Raw genomic sequence first — 24145 nt, 5'->3', positions numbered from 1 at the left:
CAAAAGTGGTGGGAACCCCATACAATTTTGAAAATTTTTCTCCTTTCTTGTTCTGTTAGTTTCAAAAAAAAAATCTATAATCAGTATCAAAAAGTCTATAATCAAGAACCTCTATACTGTTCTCCATAGTGGCTGTACCAATTTACATTCTCACCAACAGTGATACATGCACCCCAATGTTCATAGCAGCTCTATTTACAATAGCCAAGACATGGAAGCAACCTAAATGTCCATTGACAGAGGAATGGATAAAGAAGATGTGGTATATATATACAATGGAATATTACTCAGCCATAAAAATAATGAAATAATGCCATTTGCAGCAACATGGATGGACCTAGAGATTATCATACTGAGTGAAGTAAGACAGATAAAGACAAATGTCATATGACATCACTTATATGTGGGATCTAAAAAAAAAAGGATACAAATGAACTTATTTACAAAACAGAAATACACCCACAGACATAGGAAACAAACTTATGGTTACCAAAGGGGAAGTGGGGGGAGGGATAAATTAGGAATTTGGGATTAACAGATACACACTGCTATATATAAAATAGATAAATATATCTATTTATATACATATATAAATATATCTATATTTAATATATAAATATATCTATATATAAAAACAGGGACCTACAGTATAGCAAATGGAACTATACTCAATTTTTACAGTAACCTATAAGGGAAAAGAATCTAAAATATATATATATATACATATCTGAATCACTTTGCTGTATACCTGAAACTAACACAACATTGTAAATCAACTATATTTCAATAAAAAATCAAAATTAAAAAATCTATAATCAGTATCAAATTAACATTCTTTTTTTTTTTTTTTTTTCAGTATCTGGGCCTCTGACTGTTGTGGCCTCTCCCGTTGCGAAGCACAGGCTCCGGATGCACAGGCTCAGCGGCCATGGCTCACAGGCCCAGCTGCTCTGTGGCATGTGGGATCTTCCCGGACCAGGGCACGAACCCGTGTCCCCTGCATCGGCAGGCGGACTCTCAACCACTGCGCCACCAGGGAAGCCCCAAATTAACATTCTTAATACAATTAATATAAAATATTTAAACTTCTTATACATAATATCACTCATTCTTGTTAAGAAATAAAGGTTTTCAATGAGGCTTCCCAAACCCTCCTGTTCCTTGGCTTTTGACAATGGCCTAGAAGCAGGTACCAAACATGATCAGGTGTCTTGGGTGTAGAGGAGCTTGAAGCATAGGTACTCTTGGCTTACAAACTTATGGACTGTAGACTTAAGGGTGGGAGGGAAGATCTAATCAAGAGTTGATGGCACAGAGGGAGAGAACGATTGCAGGGAGAAGAGAGGCTGAGTCCTCCAAAATAATGTATCTTAATAGTCATGAATGATGGGAAGGGAGAGAATAAGAATGGGGAGAAGAAGATGGACCAACAGAAGCGTCCCCCTGTTCCTGCTGACCCAGTGCTGGAAGGCATCCTGGAAAGTCCAGGACACGTTTACACTCCAGCCTGAGCTTAGATGTCACTTGACCAGACAGGACAAAGCCTAGTCCTGCCGTCCCCATACTATGCCTGTCTCCCCGCCATGAGCCAGTTTTCCTTTAGCTGTAGGCAAAGCCGGGTGAAGAGAATCATGAGGGAATCCATGCCATCCATGCCTGAGAGATTCAGCTCAAGAAATAGCGCCATGCTATGAAGTCAACTGCTCTCAGGAAAGAAGCCTCCAGTGATTGCACTCCCCTTGCCAAAACTCCACCGGGAGAAAAGGACAGCATAGCAGGCCTCCAAGGGAAGGGCAGCCCGCAGCTCAAGCAGGACCCATCCTCTCCAGGACCGGGTCGGGAGTCAGGCAGCGATCTCCCAGAGCAGGAGATTAGCACAGAAGTCAGAGGCTCCTGTTCTGTCCCGAGCCAGGCTTGGTGAAAAGTTCAGATGCAGCTCTTTGTCTCCACCCCGTCTCCTTTAGAACCTTGAGAAGCCGACGGAGGCAGCTGCTGTGCTATGAGTGGGGATCTGGGGAGACAGATGGTAAAAATGGATTTTTAACAGCTTTGCTCACATTTATGAATGAAATCCCTTCTTGGTCTTTTTTGAAAATGTGTTCAGATTTTTTAATTGCTTTGAATTGCTCCTTTTGATGTCTGACTGGTGTTTCTTCGGCATGTGAGGCTGTACTGAGAACTTGAAGGTTTAGATTTCTTTGGGTTACACGGATAAAATGTAACTCCCATGCCTCTGGTGGAGGAGAAATCAGCCAGATGTGTTCTCTACCCACGCACACAGGCTGAAAGCCACCATGCAGGGACCACGGGGCTTGGAGGGCCAGGTGCCGGGTCAGCCCTGGGCAGAGAGTGTTTCCAGAGCCAGGCAAATTTCATATTCTGGACTTTCTCCCCAGCAGACCCAGCTCGGCTTTCCTGTACCTGGGCGTTTCCTCTGCAGGGATCATCTTCTCCAGTGGCCAAGAGAAGAGTCATGATTAGGTCGGAGGCCTGTCCTCACCTGTCATACATCACTGGTCATCGAGACAACTTTTTCACAGCTGCATTTCCAATGCCTAGAATCGTGCCTAAATATTTGTTGAATGAAACCACATGGATGGGGGGTATCCCTCAATGCCCTAGGTTTCACATAGGCTCTTTCATAAAAACCTTTCAGAGTGTGCATTACTTCATAATAAAGACAAAACAAAAGCTGGGGTTGACACATCTAAATATTGCACAGGATACAAACAGGCCAGGAAAAAAAAAATGGCCTAGAGAAACAGACAGGTTCCTGAGAGCATTTTAAGTGGAGGAAAAGAGGGATCCGTGCCGTTGGCTGCCTGAGAGATGTATAGTCAAATACCGCTGTGCTGTGAAATTAATTACTATCAGAAAAGAAAGCCTCCAGTGATTTTAAATTATATTGCATATATCTGTGTAGTATATTACAGTACATTAAGAAAGTTAAAGTAAATTAAAAGCCCTAAAACAATCCACATATTATTTTGAGATCCCAGTGGCATATTAATTATGTCTTCTGCTCTATTCTATTCATTGGTCTCTTTTGTAAATACAGGCAGCTTCAGAAGTAAACCACTTGATGAATACATAGAAACAGCCATTGGTCCTCTGACCCCTCACAATGTCACAAGGGCTGCGGCCACCAAATATTCCGGTTGCCACTCACCCTACCAACACGGCCCCCATTGCTAATTGCCAATCTCAGTGTCTCCCCTTTATGCCTGAAGACCTCCGGCACTCAGGTCTTTGGACCATTCCAACTGACGAATCAGGCTTTGACGGTGAGCCTGAACATGTGCCCACCCTGAGAACAGTTGGATCAGTTGTGACTCAGGGCAGCGTGTTTAGTAAGGATGTGGTTCTGGAGGCCTCAGACCACCTGTGTTAACAGGCTCTGACGTTGGTTAAAGGTGTGAGCTTGGACAGTTCAGCGACACTTTGCCTCAGTTTTCTTCTCTGTAAAATGAAAACAATAGTTATAACTGATCTTATAGGTACTATTATGGGCTGAATTGTGTCCCCTTAAAATTCGTATGTTGAGATCGTAACCCCCAGGACCTCAGAATGTGATGTATTTGGAGATATGCCTTTAATGGGATAGTTGAATCAAATGTGGTCCTATGGGTGGGCCCTAATCCAATACGACTAGTTTCCTTATAAGAAGAGGAAATTAGGACAAAGACACACACAAAATGAAGGCCCATGTAAAGACACAGGGAGAAGATGGCCATCTACAAGCCAAGGAGAGGGGCCTCAGAAGAAATTAACCCTGCTGACACCTTGATCTTGGACTCCTAGACTCCAGAAGTGTGAGAAAATAAATGTCTATTCTTTAAGCTCCCCGATCTGTGGTATTTTATTAAGGTAGCCCTAGCAAACTAATATGGATGCTTTTGGGGGATTCCGTGAGATGAAGCGTGAGTCAAAAGATGTTCAACCTCACTAATTATTAGAGAAATGCAAATCAAAACTGCAATGAGGTATCACCTCACAGCAGTCAGAATGGCCATCATCAAAAAGTCTACAAATAATAAACGCTGGAGATGGTGTGGAGAGAAGGGAACCCTCTTGCACTGTCGGTGGGAATGTAAATTGATACAGCCACTATGGAGAACAGTGTGGAGGTCCCTTAAAAAACTGAAAATAGTGTTGCCATTTGATTCAGCAATCCCACTCTTGGGCATATATCTGGAGAAAACTCTAATTTGAAAAGATATATGCACCCGAATGTTCATAGCCACACTATGCACAATAGCCAAGACAAGGAAACAGCCCAAATGTCCATCAACAGACGAAATGGATAAAGATGTGGTATATATATACAATGGAATATTACTCAGCCATAAATATAATGAAATAATGCTATTTGCAGCAACATGGATGGACCTGGAGATGATCATATTAAGTGAAGTAAGTCAGAGAAAGACAAATATATGATATCGCTTATATATGGAACCTTAAAAAATGATAAAAATAAACTTAGTTACAAAACAGAAGTAGACTCACAGACATAGAAAACAAACTTATGGTTACCAGAAGGGATAGCGGGTGGGGCTGTGGGGGATAGATTAGGAGGTTCGCATTAACATATATGCACTACCATATATAAAAGAGATAAACAACAAGGACCTACTGTAGAGCACAGGGAACTATATCTGAATCACTTTGCCGTACACCTGAAACTAACACAACATTGTAAATTAACTATACTTCAATTAAAAAAATGCTTTTAAAAAAGTTAGAAAAGTGGGGCTTCCCTGGTGGCGCAGTGGTTGAGAGCCTGCCTGCCGAGGCAGGGGACGCGGGTTCATGCCCCGGTCCGGGAAGATCCCACATGCCGCGGAGCAGCTGGGCCCGTGAGCCATGGCCACTGAGCCTGCACATCCGGAGCCTGTGCTCTGCAATGGGAGAGGCCACAGCAGTGAGAGGCCCGCGTACCGCAAAAAAAAAAAAAAAAAGTTAGAAAAATGTCTAGCATAGATACTATCATACATAGATGTATGATAAATGTTAGCTCTCATTTTTTATGTAGGCAAATATGTTGCTAATTCTAAATAACTTTCTTAGAGTTAAGATTTAGATTACAACCTGTTCATACTTTGCATATTATTATGTAGTAGAATCACCTGGAAATTTGTGCTTTTTACATGAAGCATTCATTTGTTCATTCGCTCATAAAATAGACGTGTATTCACTGCTGAACTTGAGGCAAGAACTAGGGTGCCAGGAGGACAGAAGGGGTAGGCCACAGCTCGTAACCCTTCCTTAAGGAGGAGCTTGCAGTACCTCAAATGGTCCAATATGGGGCTCGTTGTCTTTAGCACGACGGAGTGGAGGCTGTAGGCCACAGGGTTGAACACAGCAATAAAGGAGAACTACTCTCTGTCTGCAGGGTAGGCAGAAGAGGGGCTCTCTGGACCCTCTACCCGAACACACTCTGACAGAGAAGGATTGCAACAGTCACTTACGCAGTCCTTAGGGAGGCTGCCTGCATAGCCAGGTTAGATTTCTTTGCAACTATAATGTCACTAATAAGTTTCACAATTTCTTTATTTTCTTAAACTATTTCATTCAGATATAATCGATATATAATAAAATATACATATTTACGTTGTGTTATTTGGTGTTTTGACATATATATACACCAGTGAAACATTGCCACAATCAAGATACTAAGCATATGTTATATATATGTATCCCCAAGTCTCCCCATGCCCCTTAGTGATCCCTCCTTCTCACCCCTTCCCCTCCCCCTGCCTGCAGGTGACCCCTGATCTGCTTTCTGTCACTGTAAATTAGTTGGTGTTTCCTACAATTTTATATAAATAAAAGTATGTACTGTTTTTCATCTGGTTTTTTTCCCTCGGTGTAAATACTTTGAGATTTGCCCATGTTGTCTGTATGTATCGGTAGCTCCTTCCTTTTGTTTTGGTGAGTGGTATTCCATTGTATGAATATGCTGCAACGTTGTATCCATTCCCCTGTTAATGGACATGTGGGTTGCTTCTGGTTTGGGCTTTTGCAAATAAAGCTACTATGAACATTTCTGTCAAGACTTTGTATGGGTATAGCCTTTCTTTTCTCTTGGGTAAATACGTAGGGGTGGAGTGGTTGGATCCTACAGGTGTATGTGTACTTTCTTCAGAAACTGAAAACTGTCTTCGGAAGTGGTTGTATCATTTTACCCTCCCACCAGCAGAAAATGAGATTTCTGTTTCCTCTATGTCCTCTTCAATATGTTCAGTCTCTTCAAATTGCAGTTATTTAAAAAGTTGTGAAGTGGTGTATCATTGTAGTTTTCATTTGCATTTCTCTAATGATTAATGATGAAATGTTTCTTCAGAGCTTTTGCTGATTTTTTAATGGGTTGTTGGTTTTCTTGTTATTGTTTGGAGGGTTTCTTGTATTTTCTGGATTCAAGCCCTTCATCAGACATATGCTTTGCAAATATTTTCTCTCAGTCTGTGGCTTAGCTTTTCATTCTCTAAACATTGTCATTTGAAGAGGAGACTTTAATTTGAATGAAGTCTAATTAATCAATTTGTTCTTTTATGGCCCATGTTTAGGTGTCGTATCTAGAAAATCTTTTCCTCACCCGAGTTTCCAGTGTTTTTTCCTAACTTCTTTTCTAGAAGTTCCATAGTTTCCGGATCTGTCTTGAATTAATATCAGTCAGGTCAAGTGGATTCATAATTATGTTCACATCTATAGCCTTCATGATTTTCTAATTGTTCTATCAATTATTGAGAGAGGGATGCCAAAATCCTTGATTGTAATTGTGGATTTGTTTATTTTCCCCTGTACTTCTATCAGTTATGGCTTGATGTATTTCGAAGCTCTATTATTAGGTGCATATTGAGGATTGTTATGTCTTATTGATATATTGACCCCTTTATCATTATGAAATAACCTTCATTATCCCTGGTAATATTCTCTTCTCTGAAATCTACCTTGTGTGAAATTGTTATAGCTACCACAGCTTTCCTTTAATTAATGTTAGCAGGGAATCTATTTTTTCATTAATTTATTTTTAATCTGTCTTTATATTGAAATTGTATCCTTTATTTAAAGCATATAGTTGTGTCTTGCTTTCTTATCCAATCTGAGAATTTTGGCCTTTTAATTGAGGTGTTGAGGCCATTAACCATTTACTCTGAATATGGATTTGCATAGGTTTATATCCACCACCTTGTTGTTTATTTTCCATTTGTCTCATCTTTTCTTCATTCCCCTTCTTCTTCTTTTGGATTAACTAAATATTTTTATTTCTCCATTTTATCTCCTTTGTTGGCTTACTAGCTCTAACTCCATTTTGTAATTTGAGTGGTTCCCTTAGGGCTTATAGTACACATCATTAACTTGTCCTAGTTGGACTTCAAATGATATTTACACCACCACACGTTTTGCCTTAGACCATTTCAGCTGCCGTGACAGAAGACCATAGACTGGGTGCCTGAAACAACAAACGCTTATTTCTCACTGTTCTGAAGGCTGAGAAATCCAAGATGAAGGCACTGGCAGGTCCAGGGTCTGCTAAGAACCCTCTTCCTGGTTTGCAAATGGCCTTACTCTTGTTGTGTTCACACCTGGTGGAAAAGCAAGAGAGAGAACAAGCTCCCCCGTCTTTTTATAAGGGCACTCATCCCATTCATGACGATGGACCTTCGAGATTTAATTACCCCCCAAAGGCCCCACCTCCTAATATCATCACATGGGGGGATTAGGATTCCAACATACAAATTTCGAGGGACACAAAACATTCAGTCCATAACATATATGAGACATACAATAGTATAGTCCCTTTCTCCCTGCCAGCCTGTGTGCTATGGCTGTCATATATTTTACTTCTGTATGTTATAAAACCCAGAATGCATGGTTATTATGTTTGTTTAAACAATCATTTATCTTTAAACATAATTAAACAACAGGAAAACAACCATCATCTATTTAACCATTAGTTACTATTTTCTGAGGCTCCTCATTTCTTTGTGCAGATCCAGATTTTCATCTGGCATCCTTTTCCTTTGGTCTGAAGGACTTCTTTTAATAGCATTTCTTGCAGGATGAGTCTCCTGGGGTGATGAACACATTCAGCTTTTGTATGGTCTAAAAATATCTTTATTTTGTTTTCATTTTTGAAAGATATTTTTTTGGGCATAGATTTTAGGTTGACTCATTGCCTTTAGAGATGTTTCTCCATTGTCTTATCTCTGACATTGGCTCTGACAAGAAATCTGCTGTCATTCTTAAGCATATGCCTCTGTACACGTACATACGTATCTTTTTTCTCTGGATGATTTAAAATTTTTCTTTAGCACTATTTTTGAGCAATTTTGTCTTGAGTTGTCAGTGTATTTTAATTCATATTCACTGTGCTTTGAGTTCATTGAACTTCTTGGGACATTAAGTTTACAGTTTTCATCAATTTTGAAAAATTGTTGGCCATTACTTCTTTAAATATTTTTTCTCCCCTGCTCTCCCTTGGAGATTCCAATGTCATGTATATTAAGGTGCTTTAAGTTGTCTCACAGCTCACTGATGCTCCTTTTGTTTTTAAAAAATACTGTTTCTATGGTCGAGTGGATAGTTTCTGTCTTCAAGTATATTGATCTTTTCTTCTGCGATAGCTAACCTGCCACTAATCCCATTCAATGTATTTTCAACACAGACAGGTTAGTTTTCATCTCTAGAAGTCGGGTTTGGTTGTTTTTATATCTTGTATGTCTCTGCTTAACTTTTTGAACATATAAAACACTTTTAACAACTGCTTGTCCTTGTCTGCTAATTCTAACACCTGTGTCCGTTCTACATCAGTTTTGATTGACTGAGTTTTCTCTTCATTATGAACCATATTTTCTTGCTCTCTGCATGCCTGGTAATTTTTTTAATGGAATGCCAGAAATTATGAATTTTGCCTTTTGGGGTACTTGATATTTTGCATTCCTAACAGTTTTTTCTTGAGCTTTGTTTTGGGATATAATTAAGTTGTTTAGAAATAGTTTGGTTGTTTCAGGTCTTGCATGTACGATTTGTTATGTGGGACAAGAGTAGTGCCATCCCCCACTGAGGCAAGACTCTTCTGAATGTTTTACCCAGTGCTCTGTGAATTATGAGATTTTCCATTCTTACTGGTGGGAACAGGCACCATTCCTGGCTCTCTCTGAATGTCAATTATGAGTCCTTGTCATCCTTTAAGAGAAGAAAGGGTGGTTCTTTCCCTGTCCCTGGGTTGTTTTCCTCACCCACACGCACTGTTCAGTACTCAGCTGAACATGCAGGGGTGACCTGCAGATCTCTGGAGTTCTCCTTCAACGCCACTCTGTCCTCCCAAAGTCTGTCCTGTAAATTCTGGCCACCTTCTTCTCCTAGATTCTCAGCTCTGTCTCCTCAATTCATGAGCCTCCTGGTCGCCCCCTTCCTGTGATGTGCCCTGGGGACTCTCTCAAGGCAGTAAACTCAGGTGGTTGCAGGGCTCCCATCACTTGCTTCCCATCTCATGGCAATCACTGTCCTTCATGACTGATGTCCAGTGTCCTGAAAACCAGCACATTGTGTATTTTCACAAAAAGTATGATGTCTTATGACCTGGCCTCAGAAGTTACACCTCATCATGTCCACAAAATCCTGCTGGTTAGAGAAAGCAGCCCTCGCCAATGGGTGTGTTTTGGGGAGGGGGGCATGCATTTCTGAAGTCAAGGGTCTCTGGAGGCTCGTTACCTCCCACAGGCAGTGAGCACACAAATGCGGGGAGTGGGTAAACTAGATTGGATGGGCGGGTTGGGGCCAGATGGTAGTACCTCAGAAAGAGTTGACAAAAATAACCTTTCCACTCTGTACTCTGTAAACACCTCTGTCGGCATTGAGATTTCATCACACTGCTTCACTATTATTTAAGTGCTAGTCTCCACTAAATTGAGAACTTCGGGAAGGAAGAGACCATTTGTTATCCATCCTGCATCCTCTGAGCTCCTAGAGTGATGCCAGATTTAGAGCAGGAGCTCACCATGCTTTCTTAAGTGAAATCAGAATAAATGGGCTGGAACAGCCCGCCAGGGTGGCCCTGAATTCAACCACGTTGGCCAAGCCTGCACCTGCTCCCATCACCCAGCCATCAGTCCACAGTGGGACGGGGAGTGACCTCGGGGAGGGGCTCTGTGCTGCTCCAGGTACAATCCCTGAGGGCCCAGCCACAGTGTTCCCAGTAACAGGGCAACAAGTCCTTCTCCGACAGGACATTTGGGTGACACAGCACAGAGTCCACATCACTGCCACCCCCCATCTCCATCCCCAACCACGTGGGTTCATTATTAGGGGTTCTCATCACTTTTCTCCTGAATCACTGCAGCAGGGTCCTAGTTTTTCTGCTCACCTTCTTCACCCATTTCCAATCCATTTTCCACACAGCTGCTGTGATGCACTTTCTAAACACAGACCCAGTCGTACCATTCTTCATTTTAAAACCACACGATGGCTTCTCATCACCTCTGTGGTTCAGTCCGGACCTCCAGCACCCTACACCCCGGCCCTGACAAACTCCTCAGAAATGGTGCTGCTTTTCACAGGTCTTCTGGTTCTTTCTCTGCCACATGTCTTTCCTCTCTGACCTGACTTTTTGCTTAGCTGATGCTTCCTGCCCTGTCCTTCCAGATTCACCTCCTTTATGAAAGCTCCAGGACTCTGCTAGCCTGCGTTAAGTGGCATTTCAGGATGTTATTATAGTCCTCAGTATTTGCCTTTTGTAACATTCATTACACAGTGCTGTGAATGTCTGTGACCAGAGACTCAACCTGTTGAGAGTATAGACAGACAACTTTCTCTCTCTCCCCAGCACTTAGAATACAGCCTGGCATATAGGGGGTTCTCAAATGTTTGGACAGTAAATGAATCAAATGGTTTTGGACTTCCCTGGTGGTCCAGTGGTTAAGACTCTGTGCTCCCAATGCAGGGTTCAGTTCGATCCCTGGTCAGGCAACTAGATCCCGCATGCTTCAACTAAAGATCCTGCATGCCGCAACTAAGACCCAGTGCAGCCAAATAAATAAATAAATATCTTTTAAAAAACCTCTTAAAAAAATAATGGTTTAAAAAACACCCCAACCCAATTTTATTCTACTGGTTACCAGCCACCCTTTTTGAACATCGGACAGACAGTTTTCAAAAGCAGGAATCAGCCTGTGAAATGAGGCTTATTTACGGATGAGCTGGACTTCCTATAAAAATATTGAAGTTGAGCCCAAGAGCTACTGTGACTCATTATGGAAGATCTTCCTTGTGGCTGCTGAGGAAGGCCCTAGAGGGAAGGGAGTGGCTGAGTGTATCCCTGCCCCTCCCAGGGGGCTGCAAGCTGTGTGGATGTCTTTCCTGCGCTGGTTTCTGGGTTTCAGGTTTCTAGACTGGCTGAGATGAGGAAGTGACCCTTGAAGCATCCCTCCTGTCCCCACCCCCAGCCAGTGCTGTCCAGACTCTACCTTCTCACTTCTTCCCTGAAACAAGAGAGAATCTAGAACCCTCCCAGCCACCCATTCTTGTTAACAGACGTTCAATGCCCGCCTCACCGATCACACTGATGGACGGAGGTGATCCTGTCCTCAAGGAGCCGTTGAGTTTTCCTGAAAGACCTGCACGCAGGAGCTTAGAGGCAGTTGTATGAGTCGCAGTGATCTTTCAATATATTCTCACACCACATCTAGGATTACTTCTAAAAGGATGCTTACACAGAATCCTGTCTTGCTTCAGATACCACTGGCTTTTTGGAAGTCACAAAGACACTTTGGGAAACTTTATTTTACAAGGCCATCCCCTGTCCTGGGAGGTTTTCATGTTGAATTCTATTAACCGCTTTTGTCTTTTGTTATAATGCATATATGAACAATTAAAAGCCATTTAAAATAATTGATTCAATTCACTAAAGCCAACAAATTAATTAACTGATGTATAATTAATCAAAGCAGCAAGGCATCCCTTCTTAAGGGACCAGAGAGGAAAGCTGTGATTTGTGTGTTCGTGAATGGAGTAGATAACAGTCAGGTGTGATCTTGGACCAGATACTGATACAATCAGGGTCATAATATAAGAGCCAAAGGTGATACTCCAGGCTCAGAGTCTTAAGATAGACACAGAACTCCGGCTGTCAGAGAGGGGAGGGTGAAGGTCCTGAGAGCACATCCTGGTCCATGGAAACATACACACCCTCAAATCGCCATCCCAGGAAGGTGGCCCTCAACAATTTGTTTCAGGTCCATGAGATGAGTACAGACTGAGAATAAGCATTTAGAAACTTTTATAGGAACTTGACAGAGTCATTTTATGCTTGCTGAATCTAATGTAAACTTAGGGCTTATATTTTTATGTCCTTTTTCATTTAATTTTTCTACTAATTCATTTTTATCACATTTAAAATATGTATCAGGGTGCAATGAATTATAAATAGCAAAAAAAAAAAAAAGCAAAACAAAAACAAACTGGTCCTTTACCAAGATATTTCTAGAACCACTGGTTTGGATCATTCCAGAAATCTTTAAATTAAAACCTTGCAAAACACTGTCTGGCCTGAACATGTTCTAGAGGACGTACTAAGAGCTCTAATATTCCTTTGCAACTGAGTTGGAAAACAGGATTGGTGCTGCCTTGCATCTGTCTCTCTGGAGAGGCTCCTGTGCTCTGCAGACCCAATGCCATCCGGACAACAAGGGGAACAAGGATGTATCAAAGCCGTGTATGCTGTACATAATACAGCTGCACTGATGCTCATTTTGAACATGTGCTCACAGAGAGGGTCATGAGTTAAGTGAAAAGTAAGATTACGGTACAATCACCAGCCACAGCTGTGCATTAGAGCCAATTCCACCACAGTGAATGAATGGTCCTAAGTCCCATAATAAGAGTGGCAGGGGCTGAGGACCTATATCTAAGGGCTCTTAGCAGTGAGATAGCAGAAAAGAAGCCCAAAAGTCATCCTTTGTGATAGTAGGATGTTGGTGAACAGGTTAGAACAGAGCTAGCTAGTCATGCCCAGGCTTTCCTAGTAAAATGGAGGGAGTATAGCCACTTACTGAGACTGAAATGGACACTTGTTGGATCTGATTCAAGTTGTCCTGGGGTCGTTGTGATGGGAACATCTTCTAGCAAGTTTATCTAGAGGCTTTTTTGGTGCTAAAACAGCTGTAATAGTTTCTGTAGCCTCTTGGTTGGGATTCCAGGTGGGCCTGCCTTGTGACTTACAAGTATCGTATATGAACATATACACCCCAGGGGATGACTCCCCACAAATCCATTCACTACTTCCCATTCCTTGAACTTCTACCATGAACAACAGCTCTGACATGGGCATGAAGAAGGCTTATGGTTTGGTTCTGATGTGTGAACTGTGAGCTCCAGATTTTAAAAAGTAAAATAGCTAATCTGGAAAGAGAAGTTGCTTATTGCCAAACAGCTACCATATTTACCATATCGTAGTAGAAGTGAAAATCCCTCACCTTCTATTATGATATATGGAGATGGTACACGGGATCCATTGGGTCAAATGAATGGGAACAGATCTGATGCCCTGAATCAGGAGTATTATTCTTCCAGAAACCTATGGGACACTCAGTGTAACATACCTGATATTTAATAGCAGTGGAAAGTATCAACAGTGGACAAAATCAGATAGAGCGGGGTCAAATCCTAACTTCTCTGCTTCCTGGCTATACAATCCAGGATACTTGACCTCTCTGAGTCTCAGTCTCCAAATCTGTAAAATGGGGATAATAAAACCAATCTTGAAAGCCTAACACTGACAGAACACTCCTTATACACTAGTCCCTGTACTAACTATTTAGAGATTTTTTCACTTATTCTTACAGCAAATCTTCAAAGTTATATACTATGATAACCTGATACCCACATCCAAACACTTACTCGTTACGGCTTCAAAGATAAAGCATGTAAAGGACTGAGGACAGTGCCTGGCACATAGTAGGTTCTTAATAAGTAGACTCATTAGTCTATTATTGTTGCTGCTAACCGTTCAGGGAGCCAAAGGCAACACGGGAGGTGAAAATGCACACTTGGCTTTTGCTCAGAATTCTCTCCTCTGCTGGAGGAACCCAGGGCTGCCCTGCTCTAGGGTGCTGGGGGGTGGTCCAGGATCCGGATTTCTCAGGCCCCACTCCCAGGTGCATCAGTAAGGAAAGCAGGTTTACCTTCAAGGCCAAACTTAGGCAGAGAATGGTTTAAAGGACAACTAGAAGGCTCCATGACCCCCCATAAGGCCTAGATGTCACCTGAAACTCATTTCAGGGGAGTTCGGCCATTCATTCTGCTGGGATCTCTAGAAAGCTCTACCCTGCTAATGCCCAGGAGAGGTTACACAGAAGTGTGAAGAAATTCCACACAAACAGTATAAGATGATATCAACAGCTGTGCTAGAGGACCTTTGACATGTAAAAGAGCAATGGTCACCTGGCAGGGGTTAGAAGATGTTCTTGAAAGAAAAAAGAGGCCTGCAACAATTTGGGGTGTGTCTCCGTTTGTACCCGGCTGACCCTGCTCATCTTCATCTGTGTGCAGATAAGTTACACGTTGTGAGGACAGGTAAGAAGCCTCTGGAAGGAGCCTGCCTGGCCCTCAGCGCACCTCAGCGAGGGGGGCTGCCACGTGACCCAGCACATCTCCCCTCGGGCCGTGGGCTATGGGGTGGACCCCCAGGCAGTGACCGGCCACCCGGGCAGGTGCCAGGCCACCCTGTCTCCTCAAGCCAACCCTGCCCGTCAGTGAGGAACCGTTCTCCACTTACAGAGATAACACAAGTTTGAATGTTTCCCTTCTGCTTCCCAGGGATACAACCCAGTGACTCATCTCTTTTACGTGAATATGGGTCTAAAGATACAAACATCAAGGGTGGGAGATAAGGGTTCTGAATGTCACACGTGGTCTGTGACCCCACAGCCACCTTGCTCACCCCTCTGTGTCGCTGTTTCTTCTGGGTAAAGTGAAGGGGGTGCTTGAGACAGCCCTTCGGGGCCCCTTCGGCACCTCTCCTGGGTGTCGGTCAGCGAAGCCGTATTATACTTCCCAATTCTCAGTTTGCCTGTCTGCAAACCCCACTGTCACTGCCTGATGGCAACCGACCTCGTATGAACATTAATGACCTTCGCATTCTCTTTCCAGCTCTCTCGAAGCATCCCTCAGGTCATACTGCCCTCCCCCCAGGGAAAAAAGGGAAACGAGAGCTTTAACCAGCTTCTGGGGACTGTACATAGGCTGAAACTATTTGATGACAAAACCAGGAAGGAAGTTCAGTCAATGTACTTTTACATGCGGTCAGTAAAAAAGTATTCAAGAGATCCTGTGGAAGGATCACAGATACCTGCTGAGCTCCTACCGAGTGCTAAGTTCCTTGGATAAATTGAATTCACGTCCTTGTTCTGAAGGAATTTGCAGTATATTATGGGAAGATAAATGCATGAATCCGAGTAGCTCCAATTCCAATTCAAGGTCAGGGGGATAAATGCCACAAAAGGGGATACAAAAGTATCATATTAGTTCAAAGGAGAGAAAGTTATTGGTGGCTAGGAAATCAGACGCCCTTACGTTCTCAATGCTTGTTGTAGGAAGGCTTTGTGGAGGAGTCTGGGTGGTGAATAAGTAGGACGTGGATCTATGAAGATGGGCTGGGGGTGGGAGTCTGGAGGAACATTCCAGAGCAAAGGCAGGAGCGGGGAGGGGAAGGTGGCAGGTAGGTCCCCGGGCAGTGGGTGGCCCATTTGTTTGACTTGGTTCTGAGTCATGAGGTTATAAACGCTGGCTGAGATCTCAGAAAGCCTTGAACTCTGGGTTACATAATTCCTGCCCTATTCCTTACGTTCTTAGAAAACATTGCATGTTCTGCAGGAGGGAAAGATACGTAGGGGAAAATAGGAGTAGAGCTGGAGGGGAGAGGGCTCAGTGAGGAGAGCCTGTTACTAATGCAAACTAGAGGGGATGGTGGTCCAGAGAAGTGGTTTCAGGACAGAAGGATCACATAGCCTCCAGGCTGCCTGGGACTCTCGTGCCCTCAGCCTGCTGTTCTGGTGTGATTATGAAGACCTCTCTCTTTACAAGTGTACCAGTTGGCACAATAAATGATAGAATCACTCTAGTTAAAGCGGAGTAACTGGAAAGGTGGGATAGAGAAAAAGAATCAGGTTTAGGAGGAAAATGAGTCTGGTTGTGGACATACTAAGTTTGAGGTAGTGTTTGGGCTTCTAAGTAGGAATAGATAACAATAATAACAGTAATAATAACAATAGCCAACAGTCCCTGAGTACTTCCCCTGTGGCAAGCTATTACCCATTTATTCTTCACAATGACACCATGAGGCGGACACTATTATTATCCTCATTTTATGGAGAATGAAACTGGGCAGAGAGTCGTATGAGTAGTAAATAGTTGAAAATTCAGGCCTTGACCTCAGGAGGGAATTCAGAAGGGAGACAAGAATCCAGAAATTATCCACCAAGAAGAGGTAGCGGAGGCTGAGAGGTCCAGGCAGGTTGCCAAACAGAGAGCGAAGCAGAGGACGAGAGTTAAAGAACAAATAAGGACATAGCAGGAGGAAGGGGAGGTCGGACAGCCCCGAGAGGAACATTGGGTTAGGAAGAAACCAAATGACAGCATCGCGAAAACCAGGCAAGAGACAAGAGAATGACCGGCTTTTGAGCGCAGGACGCTCTGGAGAAATGGGGCTAGAGGGGGACAGTCACCAATGCTGGATTGGTGGCTTCTGACCCAACTGCATGCCTGTGAATTTCTCCATCGTCAGAAAGGTTTCCCTTGTACCAGCTCACCAACCCATGCACAAATGGTGGCCCATTTGTTTGAATAAGGACAGATGTCAAGTTCCTGGCAGTGTTCTGCATGGTGTGGGGATTGCATCCCAGGCTCCTGCTCTGGGGGTAGCAGCCCATCTGAAGGCCGCTAGTGGCTCTGGAGGTGGACCGGCTGACACAGGAGTGAGAGAGCCCATGTGTGTGTGCCAGGGGTCACTAATGCCTGGAGCTTCCACTGAACTAGGTTTTTTAAAAGAAAAGTGATCAAGCAACTCCCTCAGAATGGGAGTAGATAAGAACTGTAAGGCTTATCTCACCTTTGACTATTGAAGGCCACTCGCTGACCTCCAAGGGTAGGATTTTGCTAATCTGTAAGCCTAACTTGCCCTGAACCTCACCCAGATTCAGTGTAGGCTGTGCATGCCAGGTGGGGATGAAATGAAATCTCAGTGTTGTTGTCATATCGTGTGCCTATTACTATTATTTTTTATTTTCATTGAAGTTCAGTTGAATTACAATGCTGTGTTAGTTCCTGGTGTACAGCAAAGTGATTCAGTTATACATGTACATATTATACATATATATACATATATATTCTTTTTCAGATTCTTTTCCATTATAGGTTAATATAAGATACTGAGCAGAGTTCCCTGTGCTATAAAGTAGGTCCTTGTTGTTTACTTTTTTTTTTTTTTTTTTTTTGCGGTAGGCAGACCTATTACTGCTGTGGCCTTTCCCGTTGGAAAGCACAGGCTCCGGACGCGCAGGCTCAGCGGCCATGGCTCACCGGCCCAGCCGCTCCGCGGCATGTGGGATCTTCCCGAACCAGGGCACGAACCCATGTCCCCTGCATTGGCAGGTGGACTCTCAACCATTGTGCCACCAGGGAAGCCCTGTTTACCTATTTTATATATAATAGTGTGTATCTGCTAATCCCCAAATCCTAATTTATCCCTCCCCTCAGACTATTAGTATTTGGAATCTTTGTCTTGTGTACTTTTGAAAGTAGGATGCAATTAACCTGACATTCCTGCTTCTCTTGGTGGTACATATAATCAGTGACTGTGCTGAAACTATGGGCCCTTCCATATCTGGAGTAGGCTAGGATTTATTTTCTCTCTCAGTTTTAATTTCTATTCTTCCCCACCTGCACAACCTTCCTCCTTGAGGAATTCAGTCCTTTAATGATGAAACTATCTTTTGATTCAGGAGAGAAATGGAGGGCTTCTCAACCTCAGCGCTATCGACATTCATTACTGGATCGGTCTTTGTTGTGGAGTCTGACCCTTGCGTTATAGGATGTCCAGCCGCCTCCCTGCCCTGATCCCACTAGATACCAGCAACAACCAACCCCTCTCCCCAAGCTGTGACAATCAAAAATGCCTCCAGACATTACCAAAGTCCCCTGGGAGCGCAATCTTCCACATTTGGGAACCACAGTGATTAGCTCATTCAGACTAAGGTGTTAGTGACTTAAATATGTATTTCTTTGATGAATATTTCCATGTTGTAAGTGGAACCAAGGAAGAGCTATGCAGACAGGCAGAAATGTCAATTTCTCTTTTCTTCTGTGACCCAGTTAATCTCTCATTCATGCTTCCTGATGGCAGAAATACAATCCACCTAATGGATAGACTTGGTCATCTTGGGGATTGGATGCACTCAGTTCAATTCAGGATTCCTCGCTCAGTCCTGGGACGTGTACACAGTGCTGTGATGCCCTTCAGGAAGGAGCAGCAGTGGTCGTTGGGACTTGGTACTCCTTGTGCTGGTACCCACGGCGTCATGCGAGCATCCTCTTTGCTTCTCCTGTGGACTCCTCCCTGACGCGTCCGCTGGGTTCTACCGTCACTTCAAAAGGGCTTTCACCACTCTGCATTTTCCTTGTCCTGACCACAGACTCCTCTGGGACGTAGGAAACTTGAGAACTTGCTCCCTGTCTTCTCTGAGATGGAGACAGACTCTCCTGGCCCGGACGCACCCTGCTCTGTTCCTGTCCACTGCTGGCGACGCAAGCTGGTGTGATTTCCCTCGGTCACTGGGTCCTTGTGCCCAGCTGGGCTCTCCCCCTTTCCACCACCCCCAATACAGGTAGAGGGGGAGGCAGCCAGTGCCCACCTATCTTGCTTTTCCTCTCCCCCAGCTTAGAGGAGGGAGAGGGAAAAAGAAGTCCCTTGAACTTAAAAGTTAAGAATTTAATGCCTTTGTTTGGTTCTGCAAAGGCAACTTCCCCCTTAGACAGTGATGAATCGCTGCTAGTTGCCTGGGCTGGAAGAAAGCCCTCGGGGCCTCGTGGAGAAATTGACTGGAAAGAGAACACATGGCTTAATGCCCTTCCCACCCCCCACTTGGCACCCCTCCCCTCCTCTGTCTGCGGGTACCGGGGCTCTGGATGTACAGATCAGGCAGCATTTTCCAGGCACGTCCTCCATAATCCGAGAGACATGGCACCGGGTTACTTACTTTACCTAATTCCATCAGGCTCTTTGATGGGTGAGCATGGGCCTCAGGAGGTACGGAACTTAAGAGAATCCATTTCTCATCATCAGTCATCAAGACTACAGTAAAGTGTCTACATAAAGTGTCCCTGCAGATCTGAGGATTCTCATGGGAAATTTGGGAGGGTGACGACATGAACGCAAATATTACTAAATGTGTGCATTTGACCTATAGAGAGTAATAATTCCCTCTATACTGGGGACACATAAGACCCAGCGAAAAATAGCTGTGTCTTCCTGCATCTATAGTTAACAAGAAACAGCGTCAAGCGTCTATCCTTCAGTGGAGAATAGCTCATGTGGTCTTACAGTTACCAAGATTACTATCTCACACCCTCTCTTTCTCTAAGCCTCCATCCTCTCCTGCACTAACACTACCCCGTGATGCACTTGCTTCCACTCTCACTGAGAAAGTAGAAACAGAGAGAGTGGACACACGCCACATCCTCTGCACTTGCGCCCACATTCCCTGCCTCTCTCGCATCACTGCGGTCAGGACCAGCTCCCCTCTTTTCACGGGATCCCACCCCCTCTCCTTCCTAGAATTCCTTCATTCCTTCATCCTCCCGGCTCTTTCCTCTCCTGTCAAAGCCTGCCTTTCTACTCTTGTGTCCTCATCAAAAGAGGGAATATACTATCTTTCCGCTTCAATATCAAAGGAAAAGAAATAAAAACTCTCTCTGGACCTTGCGTCTCCTCCTCTACCACCTGATTTCTCTCCATCCCGTTACGGCAAACTCCTCAGCAGAGCTGTCCATCCTCACCTTTCACCCACTCACTCCAGTCCACATTCGTCCACGCCATCACAGAAACTGCCTGGATCCAAGGCACTGTGGACTCCAGGTGTGAACTCAGTAGTCGGTACTGCTCACTGCTCGAGGTTGTCGACCACTTTTCCTTCTTTATACACTTTCTTCACTTGGAACCCAGAACCCCACAGCTTCTCTCGTTCTCCCATTCCTGCTCAGTCTCCTTTGCTATTTCCTCTTCTCATCCCCCTGGATGTTGCAGCATCTTTGGATGCTTTCTTCTATCTACACTCACACCCTGGGAGTCACAGCCAGTGCATGACTTTAAGTCCACGTATATTCTGATGACACCCCACATTTATATCTCCAGCCTGGATGCCTCCCTTGGATGTCAGACTTGTATGTACATTTACCTGCTTGAAACTTCTGCCTGGATACCTGCAGACATCTAACAGCTGTCACGTCCATGGCCGAGCTCCTGACCTCCCATCCCTGCCCTCCCCCGCCTCGATCCTGCCCCCCCACCCCACTGCCACCCTCACTTCATCAACAGCACTGCTATCCTTCTGGTTGATCAGGTCCCAACCAAGGAGGAATTCTTGACTCTTCCTCTCAAATCTACGTATGGTCCAATCAGCAATTTCTGTCAGTTCAAAATATATCCAGAATCTAAACGCTCCTCAACGGCCCCAGCGCCACCATCCTAGTCACCCTCCGTCCTGTTATCGAAATCACTTCCTCCATCTCGACACCACACACGAGGTCCGTGCAAACCTTTGTTAGACCAGTGGGGCTCACCTGTTTGGTCTCAGAACACTTTATATCCTTAGAAATAATTGACGACCTCCAAAAGCTTTGCTACATCAGGTATGTCCATTGATATTTACCGTATCATGATTTAAAACTGAAAATTTTAAAATAATTCAGTAAAAAAATAACATGCACATTAACAATTTTATGAAAAATAACATTTTCTAAAACAAAAACAGTGCAGTGAGAAACGTAACAGTATACAGTTTGAAAAGTATGTTTTGCAGATCTCCTTAAGGTCTGGCTTAACAGAATTTACTTGGAGTCTCTGATCTACCTCTGCTTTCAAGCAATTAAAGGTTATATGTCGTGTAGCCTCAGCAAAACTCCACTGTATACTCGTGAGAGGATGAGAATGGAGAGGGAAAATTAAGCCTTACACAACTATGAAAATATTTTGACTTCATGAGGGTCCCTGAAAAGGTCTCAGGGACTCCCAGGAGATAGGAGACTATGCTTTGAAAAGTGCTAAGTTAGATGATACCGTGCCTCTGCCCGGACCCCTCAGTGGCTCCCAGACACAGGGAGAATAAAAGGCAGGATCCTTCTATCTTATCGGGGACCAGTATGATCTGTCCCGTTCCCTGCCTGGCCTGGCCCTCTCCTTCCTCTGTTCCTGCCGTACTAGCTTCCTTCCCAGCCCTAAACCATGGTCCTGCCTCAGGACCTTTGCCCTTTCTGTTTCCTCCGCCCAGAAGCTCTTCCCCCTGGTGTCTTCACGGCTCGTTCCTTCACATCCCTCAGTGTCACCTTTTCCATGGTCTTGCCTGGCTACCTCTCTAAAACTGCCATCCTGTCGCCTCTCTCACTGGTCCACCTATCATCCTTATCCCTGCCTCCACTTTCTTTTCTCCTTAGCGTTTATCTCCATCCAACTTACGACTTATTTACAATTCATTTTTGTTCACTTCTCTTCTCCCAACCACATCCTATGATCATTTATGACCTTAAAATAGGAAACATTCTAAATATCTAACAGTGATGGGTAAGTTAAATAAAGGATGTTGCCTCTGTTCTATGTATCCCCACAAGAAAGCAGGCAGGGAATTCCGTTGTTCTGTTCACTGATGTCTTCTCAGCGACCAGGCAGGGACATCGTGCCTTGTAGGCGCTCAATGGAGTTTGGAGAGTGAATGAATGAAGGAGCTAGTGAGTGAACGACTAACCCTGTGAGGCAGCGTTATGATGTCTGCGTCCCAGCTGGGGAAGCAGAAACCTAGTGAGGGTGAGACTTTCCGTGACTCATGGAGCTGGTGAAGAAGGAGCCTTGGGTGCAGGTCTGTGACTGTAAACCCTGGGCCCTCCCAGCCCTGCAGCCCCACCACGCACGCTGGGTGCACCCTCCATCCTACAACCAGCCTCCAGCCTACCCGGAGAAGGGGTTTCCAGGTTCTAAGTGTGCCCTCTGTGCTGGAATAGCCTTCAGGGATGTTGGGATCCAGCGCTCTGGTCCCCCAGGTGAGACAATGACCCAGAGATGTGCCATGACTTACCTGGTGTCGCAGGCCCCAGAGCAGGAACTGGAACCCGTGTGAGACCCACCAAGGAAACGCGGATCACAGAGGACTTGGTTTAACCCACTACAGTCTGGCCAGACATTTGGCTTTTAGAGGATTGATGATGTCACAGTCACATGGACGGTCCGGCATGGTCTCGACGCAGAGACATGCACTGGGGTGTCTATTTTCGTGGAGACGAGTCAGGACACATACTGGTGCTGTAGAGCCACCTTCCCCAAGGTCAAGGCCAGGCTGCTGGTCTCAGGTGCCCAGAGGCTCTGCTTGACCTGCTTTCCTAAGGGCAAGGGCTTAGCGTGGACCATGTGTCTTTTCCTCCATGCCAGCACTGTGCTTGCCTCCTTATCCACCTTCATGATCCCATTCACCGCCCAGGACAACCGTACAATCTGCTTATTATTATCATTTCAACCCTCAAGCTTAGAAAGGCCAAGTAACTCGATTCAATTCAGAAAGACGATGAGAGAGACATGACGCACCTTATAAAATAGGTGTGCAACACGCCTGCCATTCTAACCTCGTAGGAAAAGCAGGAGACAGGGCTTAACCTCCCAGAAACCAGGGCCCTCGGAGCGGTGGGGGTGAGACAGGAAAGGAAGGAAGGAAGGAGGTCTTATCTGGTGATCCTTTTTTATACTTCTCTTCCTGTCTTTCAGACAGAATTTAGAAAGTGTCATATTTATTTTAAAGTACTCTAGGGAAACAAAAAGTGTGTTTGTGTGTGTGTGTGTTTGTGTGTGTGTGTTGGGGAGGGAAACAGATGAAACAAGATGGACACAATGCTGATAATTTTGAACTTAGGTACTGGGTTTGGGGTTTATTATATTATTCACTTTAGTTTGTGTATGGATGAAATTTTCCATAATAAAAAGAAAAAAAGGAAAAATGATTCAGCTAAAAGAATGCTCATCCAATAATTGTTTATGATCGCAAAATATAGAAAATATTCTAAATATCTAACAATAATGGGTACATTAAATAACTGATGTTACATCTGACCTGTGCATCTAGAATAATATAGATGTAATTTGTTGATGTGGAAAATATCCATCATGTGCTAAATAAAAATAAAAAATAATTTTCAAGAAAAGATGTATATTAAAATTTCATTTTAATTGCACATTTATAGTTTAATGCTTGTGTTTCTCTCTGCATTGAAAAAGTCTGGAAATATTCTTTGAAGACTTAACTTTACATATTTAGGTAACACATGAACTCTCAAACAAAGTATGTATCACCACTGCAATTAATTAAAAAAAATTTTTAAGCAGATCATAAAACAGCATGTATAGGATGATTATATTTTCATTTAAGAAAAAAAAGGAAAGAAAAAGGAAAGACCAGAGCCTGGATGTAGGATGCAGACTAGGTCTCAAAATTCCAGAACCAAAGCCAATCAGCTGGAAGGAAAGTTTGGGAGAAAAATCTGGGACCAGATACATTGCTGGTTGCACAGAACATGAGCAACCCTCCACCCCAAAACTGGGAAGGGGGCTCTAGTGCCCAGTGCAAGGCAGGGTTCAGCCAAAGCTTGTTAAATTTAAAAAGCTCTTCTCTGCTCTGCTCTGTGCATTCCCTGAACAGAGGGGGAGGATCGAGTTCATTATTTCTTAGATTGGAAAGTTCTGACGGAAGGAAGCCTCCTTGGAAGGGAGAAAGGCAGCAAGGAGCAGAACAACAGGGGAAGGCGCTGCTAAGAGTGGTCCAGGCATCTATCTAGCGACATCTCTGCCGAGGGATGAGGGACAAGGGGAAGGACGCTGCAGATGTACTTTTAC

The sequence above is a fragment of the Phocoena sinus genome, chromosome 14 (assembly GCF_008692025.1).
Source record: "Phocoena sinus isolate mPhoSin1 chromosome 14, mPhoSin1.pri, whole genome shotgun sequence".
Taxonomy (NCBI): Eukaryota; Metazoa; Chordata; class Mammalia; order Artiodactyla; family Phocoenidae; genus Phocoena; species Phocoena sinus.
The sequence above is the reverse complement of the archived record's forward strand: the minus strand, read 5'-3'. Positions refer to the sequence as shown.